The 22,223-nt window shown below is 39.2% G+C and overlaps 1 pseudogene; it reads right to left on the bottom strand.

Moving 5' to 3' along the window:
• Positions 1-777: 777 nt before the first annotated feature.
• LOC131274473 (mediator of RNA polymerase II transcription subunit 6-like) lies at positions 778-1,777 on the bottom strand (annotated as a pseudogene).
• Between the last annotated feature and the right edge of the window lie 20,446 nt (positions 1,778-22,223).

Below are 22,223 nucleotides of genomic sequence, written 5' to 3' on the forward strand. Positions count from 1 at the left end.
GGGTCTTAATCCTGTTACTGGAGTCCTTTATAAACAGAATGAATACAAAGAGAAAGAAAAAAAAAAAGCAAGAAGCTGAAATCAATGAAACTCAGAAAAGAAGAGAGAGACCAGTAGATGCTACCATGTGCCTTACCATGTGGCAAGGAACTATGGATCGCTGGCAGCCAGTCTTTGGGAAGAAAGTATGGCCTCGAAGATGCCTTAACTTGGATATTTTCTCAGCTTCAAAACTGTAAGCCAATACATTCCCACTGTTCAAGCTGAACGCTTTATTTAAGGATGTGTGGTAATGTAGTAAAACTGGTATTTGCTGTAAGCAATCTAGAAAACTAAAACACCCACTTTCCCCTGTTCCTGGTAATTTCCACTGTTTTCTCTCTGTGAATGTGCATATTCTGATATTTCATATATAAGTGGAATAACACAATATCTGTCCTCTTGCGTCTATTTTAGTTAATATAACATACCTTCAAGGTTTATCCATGTAGTAGCATGTATCAGAATTTCCTTCCTTTTTACAGCTGAATAATATCCCATTGCATGTCTATACATTTTGTTTATCCATTCATCTATTGATGGACATGTGTTTTTTCCATTTTTAACAAAAGATACATAAGACAAGTTCATAGAGAAAATATGATGGAATAACACCCTTTCTTTAAGAACAGCACATTCCATATAAAGGAAAGGACTGTGACAAAGTATTTTAAAGTTCAAGAGCCTGCCACAGAAGTAAGTTATGATAATAACGGAAAAAGGAGTTTTGTCCATCACTCACTGGAGTCTCATCCGTTTCTCAGGGGGCCTTTAGTGCTTATTATCTGTTGAACATTCTTTGTGGTCTCCTTCTCGTCAGATATTACAGCGTCTGGTACAGGTTCTGACTCTTTCTTTGTCTGATCCACTGGGACAGGTTTTTCTCCAGACTTTTGCTGCACAAATTTGGGTGGAAATTTTTGTCTAAGATCCAAGAGTAAAGCATCCACTCGTTGTCTCTGGAAAATAGAGCTAGGTTCTTCTTTCCTTTTGGCTTTAGGTTTGATGTTATCTTGCTCTTCATGATTTTTTATTTATTTATTTATTTAATTCCCCCCCCACCTCCCCCAGTTGTCTGTTCTCTGTGTCTATTTGCTGAGTCTTGTTTCTTTGTCCCTTCTGTTGTCTTCAGCCGCCTGAGAAGTGTGGGCGGTGCCATTCCTGGGCAGGCTGCACTTTCTTTCCTGCTGGGCGGCGCTCCTTACGGGTGCACCCCCTGCATGTGGGGCTCCCCTACGCGGGGGACACCCCTGCGTGGCATCAGCACTGTGCATGGGCCAGCTCCACACGGGTCAAGGAGGCCAGGGGTTTGAACCGCAGACCTCCCATGTGGTAGACGGGTGCCCTAACCACTGAGCCAAGTCCGTTTCCTTCTTCATGATCTTTAAAGTGCAACCAATATCCTTTGGAGGGATGATATCGACAATTTGACATAGCTTCATCAAAAGCTGACTGAATGCCATGCACTGCAGTAAGAACTCTGGAGTTTATAACTGATTCCAAGTCTGGTGCCTGATAGATAACTCCAGCAATGATAGTAATCAGCCAGTGGAATAGCTTAGGTAGGGGAATACCGCTGTTGCTTCCCAACAATGAAAAGAATGGGCTCTTGAGCATGTAAAAGGATGGACTCCACTCCAAACATCTGATTTAAATGTTCTAATGTTAGTCTCTGCATCCTGACTACTTCATTATTACACGTCCTGTCGTAAAAAGGATTGCTTCTTTTTGAGAAGTAATCCAAGACACTACCGCTGTTCAAAATGGGGATCTGGGTACAGTCAACCCAAGAGATTCCCAGTACATTATCTTGTATATACACGGCTACCGTAATTCCAAAAGCCGCCTCTGGTTCTCCTTCCGGCGCAGAGGAGACGTAATGGATATGATGACGTTAGGTGCCAGTTGCAGATGGTATAGTCGGGAAGAAAAAAAGCAAAAAAGGGACTAGTTGGCAGGCCAGGAGAAGAGTAGCTGAGAGAAGCAGATGGAGAAGTATCAATGTGGCAGCGAGCAGAAGGCAGGACGAAGAAGGGAGGAGAGGGGCAGGGCAGAGGGCTCTTTCATATAGTTTCTCCAGTGTTTGCCTCACATATTTGGAAATGCCCTGGTTAGGAGCATAAAAGTTTGATTTTTCTTTCTTCTAGAAAGATTACCCCTTTTACAAATATGTCGTGTCCATGTTTGTCTCTCACAATAGTTTTGCAATTAAAGTCTATTTTGTCTGATATTAATATAGTAACTCCTGCCTTTTTTGGTTTTTGTTTGATTTTTAGATTGTTTTTCAGATATTCATTTTGAATATCCTTGAATCCCTGGGTCTAAGATGTGTTTCTGGTAGACAGAATATAGATGGGTCATATTTCCTTATCCATTCTTCCAATCTGTGTCTCTGGATAGGTGAGTTTAATCCATTGATGTTCCGTGTTATTTCTCTCAAGGAATTATTTGCATTAGCCATATTTTCTTTGGATTTGGGTTTGTCATATATTGTTTTTTCTTTTTGTGTTTTAAGGTGTTTTTACACTCTGCTCCAACACTGTCTCTCCTGTTTTTAATTTTATTTTTCTTTCCTCTTACAGAACTTCCTTTAATATTTCTTGTAGGGCAGGTTTCTTGTTGGCATACTATCTTAGTTTCTGTTTATCTGTGAATATTTTGAATTCTCCATCATTTTTGAATCCCAGCTTTGTTGGAGAGAGTGTTCTTGGTGGAACTTATTATCTTTTAATATCTTGACTATGTTATACTACTGCCCTCTTGCCTCCATAATTTTGTAGTAGAAATCAGCTCTTAATCTTATTGGGCTTCCCTTGTATGTGATGTTGTTGTTTTTTTTTTCCTCTAGTTGCTTTCAGTATTTTCTCTTTGTATTGAGAATTGGATAAATTTATATATATGTATATATATATATATATATATATATATACATATATGTCTTGGGGTAGGTCTGTAGGGATTTATGCTGTTTGGGGTATGTTGTGCATACTGGACATGGACAACCATTTCCTTCAATAGGTTTGGGAAATTTTCAGCCATTATTTTCTCCAAAACCATTTCTGTCCTCTTTCTCTTCTCTTCTCCTTCTGGGATGCCTATAATGTGCATATTTTTGCATTTTGCATTGTCACTTAGGTCCCTAAGTAGCTGCTGGTTTTTTTCTATATTTTATTGATCAATTCTGTTGTTCAGATGTACTGTCTTCCATAACACTAGTTCTTTCATCTGCCTCTTCAAATCTCCTGTTATTTGTTGAGAGTGTAATTTTGATTTCTTGGATTGTGCCATTCATTACCATCATATCCATTATCTTTTTGCATATGTTTACAATTTCTTTTGTTTGCTCTCCAAATTTTTCATAATATTCTTAATCTCTTCATTCACTTCATTAAATTGGTCTATGATATTTGTTTTGAGAGTTTTGATTAGTTACTCAGTGTTCTGCTCCTCTTCCTGGATTTCAGTTTGCTCATTGGATTGGGTCAGTATTTCCTGGTTATTCTTACTGTTTATAGCTTTTTTTAACCTCTGGTCATCATTTTATCTTGATGGGTTTGTTCAGTTGATTACTTTCTCCATCTATTCTTGAGTTTTATTTATGAGCTTTGTGTGTGTGTGTGTGTTGTCTTCTCTTTGATATTTTGTTCTTCTTATTCTATTTCCTTTTTGTTGTCTAAGTTCTCTTGAAGGAAAATATTAGAGCCAGGCAATGCAAATGAGATCAGAAAAGAAAAAGTGTAATAGTAGTATTGATATTAAATGTTAGCAGAAGAACCATGTGAAAGCTAGGAGAATGAATATTAATCTCATGTAAGTTGTGTAGTTATAACAATAAAAAAGTAGAGTACATATAATGAGATGGTAAACTTAATATGGAGAAGAATAAGGTTTGAATTAAAAGGCCAGTGTGGTCAGGAGAGAGGGAAAGGTAAAAGAAAAGAAAATAACATAAAGAGTGAATAAAAGAAAATAGAATAAAGGTGTTAGAAATAAAAACTAAAAAATTGGGGACAAAACAAAGAGATGGAATGTAAGAAAACAACAGAAGGTGGAAGTTAGAAAAATGTAAAAGAAAGGGGATAGCATTGGTATTCACAATCAATACACACAGAAAGGAGGAAATCAAGAATGAGGAAACACAGCAAACAAGAAACACTGCCTGTAGCACCTTGAGTAAGCACTCCTTTTGTCACACTCTCTCCAGACTGATGTCCAGAAACCTCTTGCTTTGTGGATTCCCAAAACAGCTCACTTCGGCAGGATTCTGTCCTACTCAGTCAATTTTTTGCAGGATAGATAGATGTCATCTTGCCCCACCTCCCTCCAAGCTAGAGATATTCCATCAAGTATCTCACAATTCCTCTAAAAAATGCTCCTTACCTATTTATAAAACCATTCCAACATTTTCGTAACTGAAAAGCAGGACTTCACTCTATGATACCAAATTCTGTACTAGTTAGTCAAAGGGCTGCTGAAGCAAAATACCAGAAATGTGTTGGTTTTCACAAGGGATTTTGTTGTGGTAGAATCTTATAAGTAAAAGGCCATGAAGTGCAAGTTACCTTCCTCAGCAGTCTATTGACATGCATTAGAGCAAGTTGGCTGCCAATGTATGGAAGGGTTCAAGCTTCCTGGATTCCTTTCTCCCCAGGGCTTGCCTCTTTCTGAGTTCAGCTCCTCTGTTATCTCCACAAGGCTGGCTGTAGATTATTGGTGAAAAGCTTTTTTTTCTTCTTGGACCTTCTCTCTTTTGTCACAATCAAGTGCCTCTCTGTGCTTACTTCCTGGGCTCCAGCTCAAGACTCCAACATCAAAACTCTGATTAAATACTCTGCTCTGTGGTGGTGTTTTATCTGTGGTTCCCTGCTGACCAAATGGGCAGGGACACAACATCTTACTGATAACTCCCAATCAGAGCCCAAATCATAATTTAATCATGCCAAGAGGAGCACACCAGTTAAAAAACATAATTCAATATCTATTTCTGGAATTCACAAACCATATCAAGCTGCTATAAAGGCCAATATGACTAAAGAGATAAAGGATATTAAGATTGTTGTTGGATTTTTCTAGGTTCCTGGCTAAGTTACAAGATATGAATTTCAAGAGCAAGCCAGGTTATTTTGGCAAGTAATTAATTAAGGAAGGGTGTCAATTGAAATAGGAGAAAAAAACAGATTATGAGTCCCAGATAGAGAGGAAGGAATTAAAAAGAGATTATTTGTGCTGATTAAGAGACAACAATTCCTCATTACAGATTATAAATGCCCAGGTTTTACTTGCATGGTGTTCTATGAAATGGGGAAAAAGACAAGACCAGGGTTGGTTTGGCCTTTGCACTTACCGTTTGAACCATTAATGTTCCACCCCTTTGCTAATTACAGGGAAGAATTCCCAGTTTTCACTGTTTTGATTGATTACCCCAACTGTCAATGCCCTAGGATAGTCCCTGGGAGAATATCAGGGGATTCTCCTGACTACCAGAGGAAATCTCTTTCCAAATGGAATTTCTCACAAGGGTCTTCCAGCAGTCATCTTGGGGGTACTGAAGGTCACATGTTCATTGATTGTGTTTTTTTCTGCTAACTTTCAGATCCATCACTTTATTCCCTAACTAACCTGCTCAAGAAGACATGAAATTCACAGCCAAAGCACAAGCATCAAAAGAACAAATAGATAAATGGGACTTCTGCAAAATTAAAGCATTTTGCACATCAAATGATTTTGTCATGAAAGTGAAAAGAGAGCCTACACAATGGGAGAAAATATTTGGTAACCATATATATGTTAGGAAACTTATATGCTGCATATACAAAGAACCCCTATATCTTGAAAATAAAAAGACAAACAACCAATTTAAAAAATGAGAAAAAGATTTGAACAGACACTTCTCCAAAGAAGAAATACAAATGGCTAAAAAGAACATGAAAAAAAAATGATCAAAATCACTATTAGGAAAATGCAAATCAAAACTATAATGAGATACCATCTTACTCCCATAGACTGGCAGCTATCAAAAAACAGAAGACAGGAACAGCAACAATCCCCCAAGTGCAATGGCAAAGACCAAAAAAGAAAGAAGGTCCAACAATGAGCCCTTGATACTAATGACAGTGCTTGTGAGCCTGTGCACCTGAAATAAGAACAAGGCCTAGAGCTACAGGGTGCATAAGAATTACCTCCTGAAAGCCTCCATGTTGGTCAAATGTAGCCAGTCTCAAAGTCAAATTCAGCATGTAAATGCATTGCCTTCCCCCCAGCATGGGACACCACTCCTGGGGATGAGCCTCCCTGGCACCAAGGGATTACTAACAAGTATCAGCTGATGATGTAACTAGAAAATAACCTTGAATAAAAGGGTCAACTTGGACCAGCAGACTATCTCAGTCTACATATAATACCAGGAGTTAAAAATGATTTTTGATCTGAATCAAAGAGGGAAATGGAAAGGAAAAATGAGTTTATATGGCTATGAGTCTCCTAAAAGAGCTGGGAGGTTTTCAGAGGGATTGCCCTTATGCACACCTCAGCAGAGTCCCAGAGACAGATAAAGTAGATACAACCCCAGGTATTGTTTCTTCTAAGGGCTACAGAGATCCACAGGTTTTATGGTCATGGCAGATGGAGTTCGGTGCCATGACAGCTGGCCCTACTTTGAGTTTATGTTTCTGTGTGATGGAGCTGGAATCAAATGTGATCTTTGTTTACAAGCCTGTGCTGTTATTTTTCCAGATCTGTAGTTGGTGGTGGGGTTTAGTGTATACCCAGGGGACCTGAATCTCTGGACTGACCATGTAAAAGCCAGGCCCTGAGTCTCAACAGACTTGCAACTCCTACACTATGGTTTATTGGACTTACCCCACTCAGCTAATGTGGATGTGAAGAAGGTCAACCACCATGCCAGGGAGCCAAGAGTGCCTACAACTGAAAACAGGAGAGTTGCATCCAGCATCAATGTGGAATCTAAGCCCCCACTTGATATAGTTGTGGAGTAGACACAACCATTCCAAGGTCCACAGGATGGAGGAATAGAGAATGGATTAGAGTGGACTTACTGATATTCTATTCATGAACTATTGTGATTAGTAATCGAAGAAAATGTGGCATTGGTGTGGAAAAAGTGGCAATGTTGGCTGCTAGGGTTAGGAAGTGTGAGGATGAGATGTGATGTGGGGGCATTTTTGGGACTTGGAGTTGTCCTGGGTGGTGCTGAAAGGACAGTTACTGGAGAGTGTATGACTTCCCATGGTCCACTGGGTGGACTGTGGGAGACTGTGGGCTATGGTATTGACAACTGACCATGTGGTGCAGTGGTGCTCAGAGATGTATTCACCAAGTGCAATGTATGTGTCATGATGATGGAGGAGATTGTTGTTATGCGGGGAGGAATGGGGTGAGGGGGGTGGGGGGTATATGGGGACCTTATATTTTTTAATGTAACATTAAAAATATAAATAAAGACAAAAAAATTGACAAAATCCCTGAAAAAAAAATAGTTATACCTGAAAAATCTGGAGATAATTCTGGCTCCAATCGAGACTTATCATCATTGTGGTTTCTCCAACACTGTGTCCCATTCATCCCAGTGATGAGATTGAGATGAGATTTGGGGTTTGTGTTGATGGTGTCATTATTGATATTTTGGGGATGTTGAGATGAGGTGACTTTATATTGCATGTATTCAGATATTTCAAAAAATTCATTGAGGAAGCCTTTTTACATGATCTACAGTGATTTTCAGTTATTATGTGCCAGAGCATTCAATGGAGTCAGCACAGATGTTATTTTAATTTTCGCAGACATGTACACCAATCCTCTCACACTGCTTGTGTGGAGGGGTCAAGGTTTCATGAACAACATGTTTTACTTTCCATCATGGATTCACCTTATGTGGAGAGAGAGCAGGTGGGTAAACAACACATATTAACTTGCACTAAATATTGTGTTTTTCATGACTGCTGTAACAAAGAATCACAATACTATACAGCACACATTTATTCTGTTATTGTTCTGGCACCCAGACTTCTGAAGTAGATTCATTATAGCAAAGGCAGGGGGTCCACAGGAAGACTTGCTCTCCCTGGAGTAACCAGGGGAAATTAACTTTTCTTGTCCTTCCCACTTTCAGAGATTTATTCTTTGGCTCATGTTCATTTTCTTCATTTTCAAAGTCAGCAAGGAAGAATCATGCTTAGGTCATCAACTTGCTCCTTATTCTGAATTAGTATATTTCCCTGCTCCCTATTCATGCGGGAAATTGTGATGACTTTAAGGGCTTCCCTGGGCAGTCTGGGATAATTTTCCCATGTCAAGGTCCTTAAATTAATCACATTTTCAAGGTCCCCTTTAACATGTGCATCTCAAACAAAATAAATTTAGCTCATCTCAAATTGCTCATAACTCTTAACTCACTGCAGCCTCAAATAATACCCATAAACCTACCTATATAATATCTGTACATAGGTTACCAGTCTCCCATCTATATCATCTTATCATGTATTGGTGACATTCTGTGGATGATTTAACCTGGGATGAAATATCCTTCCATGTGTAGACCTCAGAAACTAGAAAGGAAGTGTTCTACTTCCAAACCAGAATGCCAGCCCAGGTGCCACTCCAGTTCAGAGAAGCTATCAGTCCACAGAGAGAGATCTTTGATGGTGGATGTTAATTCTGAATGCCCTGAGAGCCCTACTATGATAGGGAATTACCTGGTTTCTACTTCCTCTTCTCTCTAAGGAGGACATTGTTTAATGAGTTTACAGCTTTCTTCATCCTAACATCCTGCTCTAGGCAAGATGAGAGGTCATTGAGCAGCACACATTACAGAGTGTGGGGTCCCATTGACTCCTCATCTGGGTTGATTTGAGACTCAGTCCTTAGTATGTCCATGTGTTTCATTTTTTCACTGCAAACTTCCCAGGTGTTTTCACACTGTAGTGTCCATGTAATTTTTCACCACCTGTCAATAAAGGGAACACTATTGGATGATGTAGCTGCAAGCAGAATTTGTACAGCTTGTTTCTATGTTGGAAATTGACATTTCTAACTGTGAAGAAAGTTTTTTTTCTTATGTTTTCTTACTCAGAATACAGATATGAGCAGCTTCTTTATGCATCTGGATCTTCCCTGGAAACTGGAGTTTAGAGGAAGCCATGAAGGCCCTCAACTTTCCCAGAACCACTTCCACATTCTGGATTCCCACTGCTCCCATTGCATGTGGTTCTTAAACCATACATCTTTGTGGGCATTGAGGCTCTTATGCTTAACTAATTAAATTTATACAATGTCAGTGAAAAATATAGGGAAGAACACATTAAAAGGAATGTATACAGCTGTGCACCATAGTGAATGGAAATAGTTTGATGATGTTCTTTCATAATCTGTAACAATTACTCCACAACAATGTAAAGGATTGGAGGAACAGTGATGCATGGAACTCTATACATTATGCATGACTTTTTGTAAGCTCTTAACTTCTCTTATAAAAATAAAAATTAGGAGCAGCAGTAGCTCAGTTGGTTTAGTGCCTGCTTCCCATATATGAGGACATGGGTTCAATCCCCAGTATCTCATAAAAAAATAAAAAATATAAAAATTAAATTTAAAAAAATAAAAAAGTATGCAGATCACCCTGGGGCAAAAAGAAAGTATACAGTACACATATTAACAACAGTTGTGCAACTGTTCGTTATTACACAGCATGTCTGAAACTCATATCCTCAGATTTAGCAGTGTAAAGGTATATGGTAGAGTCAGAGTTGAACCTCAGCGAGGAGAGGGCTTGATCTATCAAACTTTCTGAAAATTCTACAATGTTGCCTCACAGATCATATTAGAATAATCTCATGTCTATTACATTTTGATATTCGTATCTCCACCTCCACTAACACAATATAGAATGAATACAATACTTCCCTGGAAACCAGTCACCTAACAAGCATCATGGGATTCCTGGAGCTCACCCAATGGCAAGGATATCAAGTCTTTTCGGTACAAGAATGGAAGAGACTGGACACTAATCACAGGACCTTCCTGTCCTGTTTATTGTTGTCTCACCTAATTCTAATCTAGGTGTCATTCTTCAGGGCTCATATCTCCGAGGTCTGGGTCCACCCTGGAAATACAGAGCTCCTCAAGGGACAGCACAAGTGCAGCTTTCAGAATACAGTTCCAGGGAATGAGTGAGGCAAGTAATCCTGAGGCTCTCTTGAGGAAAAAAACAGCCTTTCAGACAAGAAACTAGGGTTCAAACAAACCCTACCCTGCATTTCTTTTTCTCATTTCTCTGAGGAGAGTTGCATACCTTCCTCACAGGTGCTGGCTCAGGAAGGCCTTCCCAGGGTTCCTGACAATAGAGGAGGCTCTGAGGCATCCACCAGCAGTAAGAAGTGGGTAGTTGTTACAAGTCCATCAGACTAGCTGACCTCTCACATTCACTCTGCTTTTCATTTGGATCATTTACAGCCACAATAAGCCCTGCCTATGATGGAGAAAACAAGATAAGACTCCTGGACAATGCAGCCTAGGATCATGCCAGCCTGCATCTTTTCTCTGTTCCTTTACACTGAGATCATGGGACTCTACATTGTGGTGTTGAGCTGAGCCAGGGTGTCAATAATCCTGAATAGCTGGGAGAGAAATGAAATATGTATTTACATTTTGGGAAAGAAAGCAGGATCTTTACTTTTCAATTCAGATAAATTATTCTACCATGAAATGTTTTGTGCCAGCATTGACTAAAAAAACATGGAAATTCAAAAGTAGTATTATTATTATATTTTGCCAGGACAAAATCAGGACATAGAAATTGAAACTGAGAATTAATTGCATGATGTCAAGAAAAAAAGCTGTTGCACACTTCCAGGCTAATCCAAAAGAACAAAATGATGAAAACTCCTAATATGTGTGTATAAATTATCATATAATATAAAAATAGCATTGCAAATATATTTTCTGTGTTAGAAATGTGGAAACATAATGGCATTCTTAGAATAGATGTAGTGAAGGATCCCTAGAGATTGAATGTTTTTATGTAAGAAAGAGAAACATATTATTACAGGAACCTGCAGTTTCCACAAACCTCCTTGAAATTGAGTCTCTACTGTGGGTGGGCTATGAGCACTCCCTGCTGTCAGCTTCTATCTGCATGAGGAGGTTTGTGTCTTGCCTCACCCTGACTTCCCCTCACTGTGTCTCTTGCACAGTAATACACGGCTGTGTCCTCAGCAGTCATGGAGGTCAGCTGCACAGAGAACTGGTTCTTGGATGTGTCTCTTGAGGTGGAAAGTCGGCTCTTGAGAGATGGGTTGTAGTTAGTGCTACCATCATAGCATATTACTGACAACCACTGCAGCCCCTTCCCTGGGGGCTGACGGATCCAATGCCAGCAGTAACCACTGGTTGTGATGGAGAATCCAGAGACAGAGCAGGTGAGGGACAGGGTCTGTGAGGGCTTCAGCAGTCCTGGGCCTGACTCCTTCAGCTGTACCTGGGACAGAACACCTGAGGACAAGGAGAAAAGTCAGCTATGTGCTCTGAGGCATCATCCCCATTACCTTCATGTCTGAATCCTGAGGCACTCACATCTGGGAACTGCCACCAGAAAAAGGAAGAACCACAAGGATTTCATGTTCCTTTGTATGAGGCCCATGAGTTGCAGACAATATTTTCCATTTTCAGGGGGACCTGAATTTAAGTCCATGTGTGCTGTGTCTTCATCAGTTCACCCATGTCATGATTTGCATGTGGGAGGAACTTTTTATGTAAAGGTGAAAGGGTGTTGGGGAGTTCTTTGTCTCTGGGTTTACTCTGTGAGGAGGATGCTGGTTGGTCCCTAGGAGAACACAGTCCACTCCCTGGGCCCCACTTCACTAAGTACAGGGATTTCTTTATCTAGGCCATGAATACTCCCTGAAGGAGGTGATAATGGAGGGGATGCAGCCAAGGAACAGGGATGTCATGGGTAATATTGTCAGTGTGTCTCTACTCTAATGGATAAACATATTTATCAAATACTTAATACCAGTACACAGACAATAATCTGCTTAATAAATATTCTTATCCATGTATATCTTCTGTTATTTGATTTTTATTGGATTTTCTAAAGTTTTTAAGCATTCTTGAAGCAGCAGCTAAATGTACCACACTGAATTCAGACAAATTGCATCCAATCCAATATATGCCATAATTCAGAATGAGTTTGACTCACTTAACATGTGTGAATATTTCAACTTAGGAAAGGACTTTGATAAAGCAACTCAGTACTTACCATAGAATTAAAATTGCTGAAGTCAACCTCTCATGCAATTTATTTTATCATTCCTAGCAATAACCTAAACCTGTTTATTCCCTGTATGTAACTGAGTTTGCAGGGACATCCTGCACCTTAGTACACTTTCCTTAGGCAAGACTTTAAGGAACATTATCCCTCCTTTGATCTACAATTAGAGACAGCCAGTGGAGGGTCATCAACACACCAATGCATTAGATCGGTCTTATTGACTGAATTCTGTCTCCCAAAATATATGTGCAAGTCCTAATGCTAGTGCTGTGAATGTGACCTTGTTTAGAAATAACTTCTTTAAAGATGTTATTACTTAAGGGGAGATCAAACTGAATTACATTGGGCTCTAATCCAACATGATTTTTGTCATTGTAAGAAGGAAAGAATTGGACACAGACAAGACTCAAAGAAGTCACCATGTGATGACTGAGTTAGGAATTGAAGGTCCAGGGTTTTGGGCAAAATACCAGAATCAAGGAGGAGGATGTGAAGTATTCTCCCCTAAAGACTATAGATTCGTAGGCTGCAGTATTGCAAGACGATGCATTTATATTGCATTAAGGGGTCTTCAAATTAGTGATTCTTTGTTACAGAAGTCTTAAAAATCAGTCATGGATCTCAGAAAAGCCCACCTCCTCCTTTCTCTGACAGTACACATTTTTGTTTTTTTTAAAGATTTATTTATTTATTTATTTATTTGTTTATTTATTTATTTATTATTTTATTCTCTCCCCTTCAACCCCTACCCCAGTTGTCTGTTCTCTGTGCCCATTTGCTGCATTTTCTTCTTTTTATCCGCTTCTGTTGTTGTCAGCAGCATGGGAATCAGTGTCTCTTTTTGTTCCTTCATCTTGTTGCCTCAGCTCTCTGTGTGTGTGGTTCCATTCTTGGGCAGGCTGCACTTTCTTTCACACTGGGCAGCTCTCCTTAAGGGGTGCACTCTGCGTGCGTGGGCCTCCCTATGCAGGGGCACCCCTGTGTGGCACAGAACTCCTTGTGCGCATCAGCACTGCACATGAGCCAGCTCCACATGGGTCAAGGAGGTCCAGAGTTTATAACATGCAGCTTCTAGTCATGCCAGCAGCAAAGTGAAGGGTTTGCAGGAGGGATGTGGTCACAATGGCTACAGGTAATTCCCTGCCCAGGAGTCAAGCCCCTTGATTATTACCTGGAGCTGCCCTCCTGAGGCCTGTGACACTGAAGATGAGGTCTTGGCTGAGATCATAGAAGTCAGAGGGACAGAAAGCCCAGCAGAGTTCCAGCCCTTCTTCCCCTGTAACCCTAAGAGTTTTCCCTCATACCTATGAACTTCCATGTGAGAAGACACATGATAGGTATCAGAGCATAAACTTTGTGAATTTTAGGGTAGGAACCCAGAGCTATTTACTACTATCAACAGTTATTAGTGTTGGCATCACCGCAGGAACCAGAATGTGGGAGCCTACATGAGCCATTTACTACTATCAACAGTTATTAGTGTTGGCATCACCCCAGGAACCAGAATGTGGGAGCCTACATGAGCCACACCTCTGTTCTCACCTCTGTCCTGCACTATTGAACAAGGAATACCTGCCCATGTCCTGCCCTTGGCATGTCACACCTGTGTCACTGGAGCAGGTCAGGTTTCTCAGCCTCAGTGACCTCACCTGTATATTGATCAATTTTGATCCTGTTGTTTCTAAAATCCCTTTTTCCATAATCATTTCAGGAACACAGCCTTGAAAGCAGCATACTGCAACCTGACTCTTCAGTATTAGTTAAATGAATTACATAGCAAATAACCTCAATGTCTGCATATAGTTAACAGAGGCAGGATGAGACAGATTAACAGGGCGTATCTAAGCCTTCTGTTTAAGAGCTGGAAATTGGGGCTGATCTGAGGTGAGAAAGAAACTGTCCTCAGCAGGCTTCATGACCATGGGTGGCTGAGCTACAGTTGTGGTCAGTGTGGCTGATTTAGCTGGGGTGAAGCTGCAGCACCTTGCCAGGCTCCTCTGGGTTCAACAGAGCCTATGGGCATCAAAGCTTCTGACTCTGCTCTCATCTGTTCAACTCTCTAAACATCCTCAGGGACACAGAACAAAGGTCAGAATACCTGTTTCCTGGGAGAGGAGGACACACAGGCGCTTCGAGGAATCTCCAGATGACAGCGGACATCCTGAGCTGTGGGTCCTAAGTGCCCCCTGGTGGCCACTTCATAGGGAAGGTTTGTGTCTAAGCTCACCTTGCCTCTTTTCACTGTCTTAGTCAGTAATAAGAGGTCATATCCTTCACTCTCAGACCATCCATTTGCAGATACAAATAGTTCTCTTAAGACGGTGAACTGGGCCTTCACAGAGTCTGCTTAGTTCATCTAAATTCCATCACTCCAGACCCCTTCTGAGAGTCTTCAGTACCAGTTTGGTCATTTCCTACTGAGGTTGGAGTCAGGGGCTGCACAGGGGAGTCTCAGAGACCCTCTTGGATGTACTAAGTACCTCCCCAGACTCCAACATCTGCACCCCACACTGGAAATGTCCAGGCACAAAGACATCCTGATCAGGAAAATGTTACACATAGCAAGTTTTTCATTCAAGTGCACTCATATATTCAATATTTGTTGTTATCCATAAAATTATTTTAAATATTGTAGGAAGAAAACTCAGGTCAGGAAAAAAAAAAAAACTCATTGCAAGTGGTCTCTGTTTTTGTCCATCACTGAATTAGAGCACCGGAGCATACCAAGGCTGGGGTCCCTCTAGCAGAGCTGTAGGGCCTAACCTGGGCTGCTCATATCTGGTGGGAAGTCCCAGTGTCTGCACCTAGCCTCCCCACTCCTAGACTGGACTGCTCCCATGAGCCAGCAAAAGCCTATCATGTGACATTCTATGTGAGGCTTCAGAACCTCCCTCTCAATAATAGTGTGATTTTGCTACATTCCAATCTTTACTTAAAGAACATAGACTTCCAGAGTTCATGCAGATTAATTTGTAGGATTCCCTGATATTTCAAATGTCATTATGTCTTTATATTGCTGCTTTCTCACAGATGCATTGATTTATTTGCAACAGCCTTCTTGAGATATAAATTACATGCCATAAAGTGCACGTATTTGTTGTTTCCCGTTTGGTAAGTAATAACATATGTGTTTACCCATTAAACTTACATATTTAATTCCTTTCTCTAAATCATTCCCTTTCCAACACTGTCTCAAGACATCATTTGATATTAATTTTATTTATTTAGTCTGCATCTTCCAAAATTTATAAAAAATTAATAGTTCAGTATATATTTTAATTAAGTTTCTATCTCTCTGAATAAATATTTTACCTTGAACACTTTTTAGTGGATACGAGGCATTCATTGATTTTATTGCTGAGTGGTGTTCCAATGGTTATTTAGAACAAAAGATATTTATCTATTCACAGGTACATGAGTACTCAGAAAGTTTCCAGGTTTCAGCTTTCATAGAAAAAGCTATTGCTCAGTTTGATTATATATAAATCTGAGAAAAGTTTGCTCTTACATTTATAGCAACAACAAAGTTAGAAAAAGTGAAAATTAATACTAATTAATATTACAATCACTATTTTATTTGATGGATTAAATGATTATTGTAGCTATATGTTGCTTACAAGAAAACTACTTTAAACTTAATTGCATCAAATGGCAAAAAGTAAAATTTGGGTAGGCAGGGAGATTGATGTGTGTGTGTGTATATGTATATATACACCTTGAAAACATGGACAAAAAGAAAGTGTATGCCTCAATATAAATTTTGAGCAATGTGTAGTATCCAAAATTAAGATTAAAGATTATTAGTAATAGAGAAATTACATAGTGAAAAAGAGTTCATGAAACTGATAATTGAAATAAACAAATTCATATTTTATTTGGAGACTTTGACACTCCACCTTTTGTAATTGTTCAATAATTAGGAAGTTAATAAGGGTAGAAATGGATAATATGAATAGTATTTTCAACCACCTTGATCCAATTTCGATTTATAAAATAGTACACTGAAAAAACTACATAATATCCAAGCTATCCTTCACCAAGGTGATAGGAGATATGATAGCTAAATACAGTGTGGTGTCTTTGGATCTTTGTGCAATAAAAAAAAAAAAGCATATTGGTGATATGACCTGGCATTCCCACTTCTAGATATAATAGAATTGGAATCAGGGACTCAAACAGGTCTTTGCACACAAATGTTCACAGTGGCATTATTAAAAATTGACAAAATAAGGAAATAATCCATTGTCAATCAACAGGTGATTGGATAATCACAATGCAATATACATATCTATTAGAATATAATCTATAGAGTAGAGATACCCACCCAAACTGAGCTGGGTGAGTGAGAATGTAGACAAGAAGCTGATTCATGAGACAAATATGATAATGTATACATGTTTCTTTGCATAGAGAATGAGGGAAATTAATGGTCCATTCATGATACTTCCTTCCCTGGCCATGACAGAAAAGTGAATTTTGGAGAGTCTTTCTGAGACAAAAACTCCTGGACCCAAATATAACTGGAGGATACATACCGTTAAAATTTTATTTCAGATCCAGGAAAGACAGATAAAAAGAGAAGAATGAAGCATACTATCCTAATGCACACTAGTCTCTTGATATAATTACATTTTTAGACGTGACCGAGAAAGTGTAGAAAAAGCAAAAATTTTGGCACAGGAATTAAGCTTGGAATAAAATTACTTGACTCCCTGTTCAGGAACAACCTTCTGAAAGATAGTGATTAGTACAAGCCTAAGAAGATTGAAACGCTGAAAATTGAATTGAGACACGATTCAACAATGACCACTATAAGATGAGAGAAATCAGGGAGTTAAATAGGAAGAAACCACAAGGGATCCTCAGGGAGATTTTGCTAGGCAGGAACAAGAAAACCCAGGGTCAAAGAGGCAACTCAGGCCACTCTGCACCTGCCCCTGAGAAGGTCACTGGGCACCCTCTGGTGGTCATGAATGCCCCCTGAAGCCCAGCACACCCCCATGACCGGATGAGTGGTTTTTGTCTGGGCTCAACCTGACTTCTGCTCACTGTTGTTCCCACACAGTAATAGCCATGTCTTCTTCATTTAGGTTGGTCATTTTAAGAGAGAGTGTGCTTGTAGGGTTGTCCCTGGAGATTGTGAATCCCCCTTGATGGAGAGTACCACTGAGAAATTCCAGTCAGTTTACTCACTCCTACCACCCACTCAGTCCCTGCCTTTGAGTCTGGCAAGAACAGTTCATTGCAAAATTCAGTGTAGGTGAATCCAGATGCTTTGCAAAAGATTCTCAGAGAACCTCCAGGTTTTCACACATCTCCTCCTTACTCCACCAACTGAAGTTCACACAGGACACCCTGCAAAATAAAGAGGAACTAAAGTCTGAACAGTCACTGGTAGAGTAGTCACAGCTGAACCTGATACAAGAGGAAGGTTACCTTTGACAGCGATGAGGAGGGAAGCCCAGATCAGCATAGTTCCCATGGTGGTGGTCCCTGAGGAAACACAGAGGCACAGGTGGGCTCTTCTTCAGCAGGTGAAGGGAAAGGAGAGGAGCTGATTTTCATAAGCATGTGCTTTTAGCATGTCTTTCTCTGTGTGGGCTAATAGAGCTCCTCTCTTCCCTGTCTCTAGATCCCAGGGAAGGCAGGTAGAACCTGATTCCTGCAACTTGATGCTCAGAGCTATTCTGTCACCCCTTCCTTTTCTCAAAATTGGCATAGTCTGGATACTTTTATGCCCTCGACTCATCACCAATTAAAGCTACTAAGGACCTGAAAAAGAAACTAGCTCAGATGACATGGACATCCTACTCTAGTCTAAGGATTAGTTTGAGCTCTAAATCTTTGTTCTCTTCACAAATACAAAGTGGTGAGAAAGAAAGGAAATGCATGTCTTGTATGTATTCAGTACTTCAGAAAATGTTTTCCAAAGTCCTAATCTCAGGATCTCTCCTTGTCCAATAAAGTCCAGGTCAGATCATTCCAAGTGCCTCTCTACATTGCTATCTGAGCATTGTGGGATGTGGGTGAAGAATCTTCTCTGTGTCTGGAGAAAGGTTCTAGGTAATACCAATTGTCAAACTTATCACCCACCCTATATACTGCTGTTCCTGATCTCCCTTATTTTATAAAAATTTGTGTCAAGGCTAGAGAGATCCATTGACACTATTGGAATAATGCACATGGATTGATGACCCTAGTTGGTGGGATATTAGCTGAGCATTCTATTGCAACTGCAATGAAAGGAAAATTCATTTTAAAGAAGAATTTGGTAAAATATGGCAAATTTATCCCAAGAGAAATAAATTGCAATCCTATGTCTCTTGTGGAATTAGATGTAGAAATGCAAAAGAATTTAGGTAAAACAAATATATGTATCTATAAGAGATTATAATCACAACCAAATTTCCTTTTTCTGCATATAATTGTAAGTGGTTATAGTTTTAAAAATCACTATAAAATTAAAGAAAATCTAATAAAATCTATTTACAATGAATGAATTTCACAGTTAATGGCCAAGCATGACTTCAGACACAGATTCTATTTGACAGTTTCATTGAGGTGAGAGCAAGTAAATACATTAATAAAGATAAGGAAAATAAATCCCTCAATATTCATAGATGACATGATTGCTTATAAATAACAGGTTTAAAAGTATATATAGCCTTTAAACTTATCACTATATTCCATTTTACTATTAATGGAACCTGGGAATATATTGGGCTTCATTTTTGAAGAAGTTTTGGATCCCAGAGAGATTCAACAATGGCAGGGGAGGAATACAGCTGTGGGATGTTATTGACAGGGGACACATGGTTGGCAGGAGGTTCTACAGGGTATATATCTAGGGTACATAAAAATGTTTGGATATTTTCATAGTGGTTACAATAAAAAACAACAACTGAGGGAATGCTGAGTTCCTAGCCAGGGGAGCTCTATCACAGTCCCTAAAGGAACAGAAACAATCCCCCAAGTGCAATGGCAAAGACCAAAAAAGAAGGAAGGTCTAACAATGCCAGTCTCAAAGCCAAACTCAGCATGAAAATGTGTTTCCTTCCCCCCAGCATGGGATATGACACCCGGGGATGAGCCTCCCTGGCACCAAGGGATTACTACCAAGTGCCAGCTGATGATGTAACTAGAAAATGACCTTGAATAAAAGGGTGAACTCGGACCAGCAGAATATCTCAGTCTACATATAATACCAGGAGTTAAAAATGCTTTTTGACCTGAATCAACGGGGGAAATGGAAAGGACAAATGAGTTTATATGGCTATGAGTCTCCAAAAAGTGCCAGGAGGTTATCAGAGGTGTTGCCCTTATGCACACCTGAGCAGAGTCCCAGAAACAGATAAAGTAGATACAACACCAGGTATTGGTTCTTCTGAGGGCTACAGAGACCCACAGGTTCTATGGTCATGGCAGATGGAGTTCAGTGCCATGTCAGTTGGCCCTGCTTTGGAGTTTGTGTTTCTGTGTGATGGAGCTGGACTCAGATGTGATCTTTGTCCACAAGCCTCTCCTGTCACTTTTACTGGATCTGTAGTTGGTGCTAGGGTTTAGTGTATACCCAGGGGACCTGAATCTCTGGACTGATCATGTGATAACCAGGCCCTGAGCCTCAACGAACTTGCAACTCCCACACTCTGGTTTACTTGACTTGCCCCATTTAGCTAACATGGATGTGAAGAAGGTCAACCACCACACCAGGGTGCCAAGAATGCCTACAACTGAAAACAGGAGGATTGCGTCCAGCATCCACTTGGAATCTAAGCCCCCTCTTGATATAGATGAGGACTGGACCCAACCATTCTAAGGTCCACAGGATGGAGGAATAGAATATAGATTAGAGTGGACTTACTGATATTCTATTCATGAACTATTGTGATTATTAATTGAAGAAATGTGACATTGGTGTGGAGAATGTGGCAATGGTGGCTGCCGGTGTAGGGAATGGGAGGAAGAGATGGGACGTGGGGCATTTTTGGGGCTTGGAGTTGTCCTGGGTGGTGCTGCAGAGACAGTTACCGGACATCGTATGTCCTCCCATGAACCCCTAGGTGGACTGTGGGAGAGTGTGGGCTATGGTGTGGAACATTGACCATGAGGTGCAGCAGTGCTCAAATGTCTCATCATGATGGAGGAGGTTACTATTATGGGGGGAGGAATGTGGTGAGGGGGGTGAATGTAACATTAAAAAAATAAATAAAGACAAAAAATGAAAATAAAATAAAAGTGTAGACAAACTATTTGGGGCAGATGTAGCTTAGTTGTTGAGCACCTGATTCCCATGTAAGAGGTCCTGGGTTCAGTCACCAGTACTTCCTAAAAAAAAAACAAAAGTATAGACAGACTATGAGAAGTAAAATAATATTTAACTAAAGCTCCTAAATATAATATTTATACGCACCCAAAATTTTACTTATATTTCTTCGTATAGGAAGGTCATAGCTAGTGGGAGCAAAATGTCATCACTTGAAAAAGTTTCAAATATAAAAATATACCTAGGAATCAAGGCTAAACACAAGATTAAATAGCTCTTCTTAAAGGCTCTTAGGACTATTCTGAGATAAAGGGGTTCAAATCAAATAGATGGACATAACACAGTTATTCATTGAAAAAAATATTTCAAAATGTCATTTCTATAAAGAAATGCTCCATAAACTCTATAAAGAAATTGGTCTTTAAACTCAATGCAATAGAAATAAGTCTCTGAATATATATTTTGGATATTATAAGAGTGATTTTACTATATATTTGGAAATGCATATTGTAAAGATTAACTTAGGACCAAGGCATACTGAAAAAAAACAAATAAACCATAACTGGAGCATTTCCTTCAACAGATTTCAGTACACAACATTTAGAACTGTGTGGCATTGGTGAAATTATCAAAAAAAAAATTAAAATTTGCAGTTATAAATATATTGACCTGGACTATTGTGTTGATATGGATTTTATAATTATTATTAAATTAAATCATTTTATTGTTAAAGACCTTTTCTGATTGTTTATTTCTCTTTGAATCAATTTTGGTGGTTCATATCTTTCTAGGAATTTATCCACTTCACCTAAATTACATAATTAATTATAATTCTCTTGCTGACAGGATTCTTTTCTAATCATTTTTTAAAAATTCTTTAAATTCTGTAGTTATGCATCCTCTCTACTACCTTTTTCTAGAAATTTGGTCTGCTCACCCTCTTTTTTCCCCTTGGTAAATTTAAGGAAGTCATTAATTTTTAAGATCTCAATCTTTTCACAAAAACAATTTTGGCTTCATTCATTTATTTGTATTCTCTACTTCATTAATTCCTCCTCTAATTTTTAGTATCTCCTCTCATTTAATTTTAAGTTTAGTTTGCTCTTGTTTTTCTGCTATCTAAAGAGGAGTTTATTTTCTAATATAGGCATTTACAGCAATACATATCCCTCTCAACTACTTCATATGCATCCACAATTTTGCTTTGTTGTGCTTCATTTTCATTCATCTCAATGTATTTTATTATTTTCCTTTTGATCTCCACTAGCATTGATTAATCTAGGCATTCATTTATAATTTCTATGTATTTCTGAATTTTCCTAACATTCATTTTATTCATTCTTAATTTCACTCATTATGTTTGGAGTACATGCTTTATAATATTTATATACTTATAAATTTATTGAGGTGAATTTTTTGGCATATCATATGCTATATGCCATAGAAAATTCATTTTGTGCATATGAAGAATGTATATCTTGTTGATTGCAGTTTCTCTAGAGGCGTCTTAAGTCTAGCAGTTAGAGGAAGTTGCCCAAGTCTGTAATTCCTGTTATGGAGTAAAACATGTAGAAATTCCATCCCCTGGTATGGTGGAAGTAAACTTATGTGGAAATAGGCTCTTTAAATATTTTATTA

Source organism: Dasypus novemcinctus, chromosome 19 (genome assembly GCF_030445035.2).
Source record: "Dasypus novemcinctus isolate mDasNov1 chromosome 19, mDasNov1.1.hap2, whole genome shotgun sequence".
In the NCBI taxonomy this organism is placed as follows: Eukaryota; Metazoa; Chordata; class Mammalia; order Cingulata; family Dasypodidae; genus Dasypus; species Dasypus novemcinctus.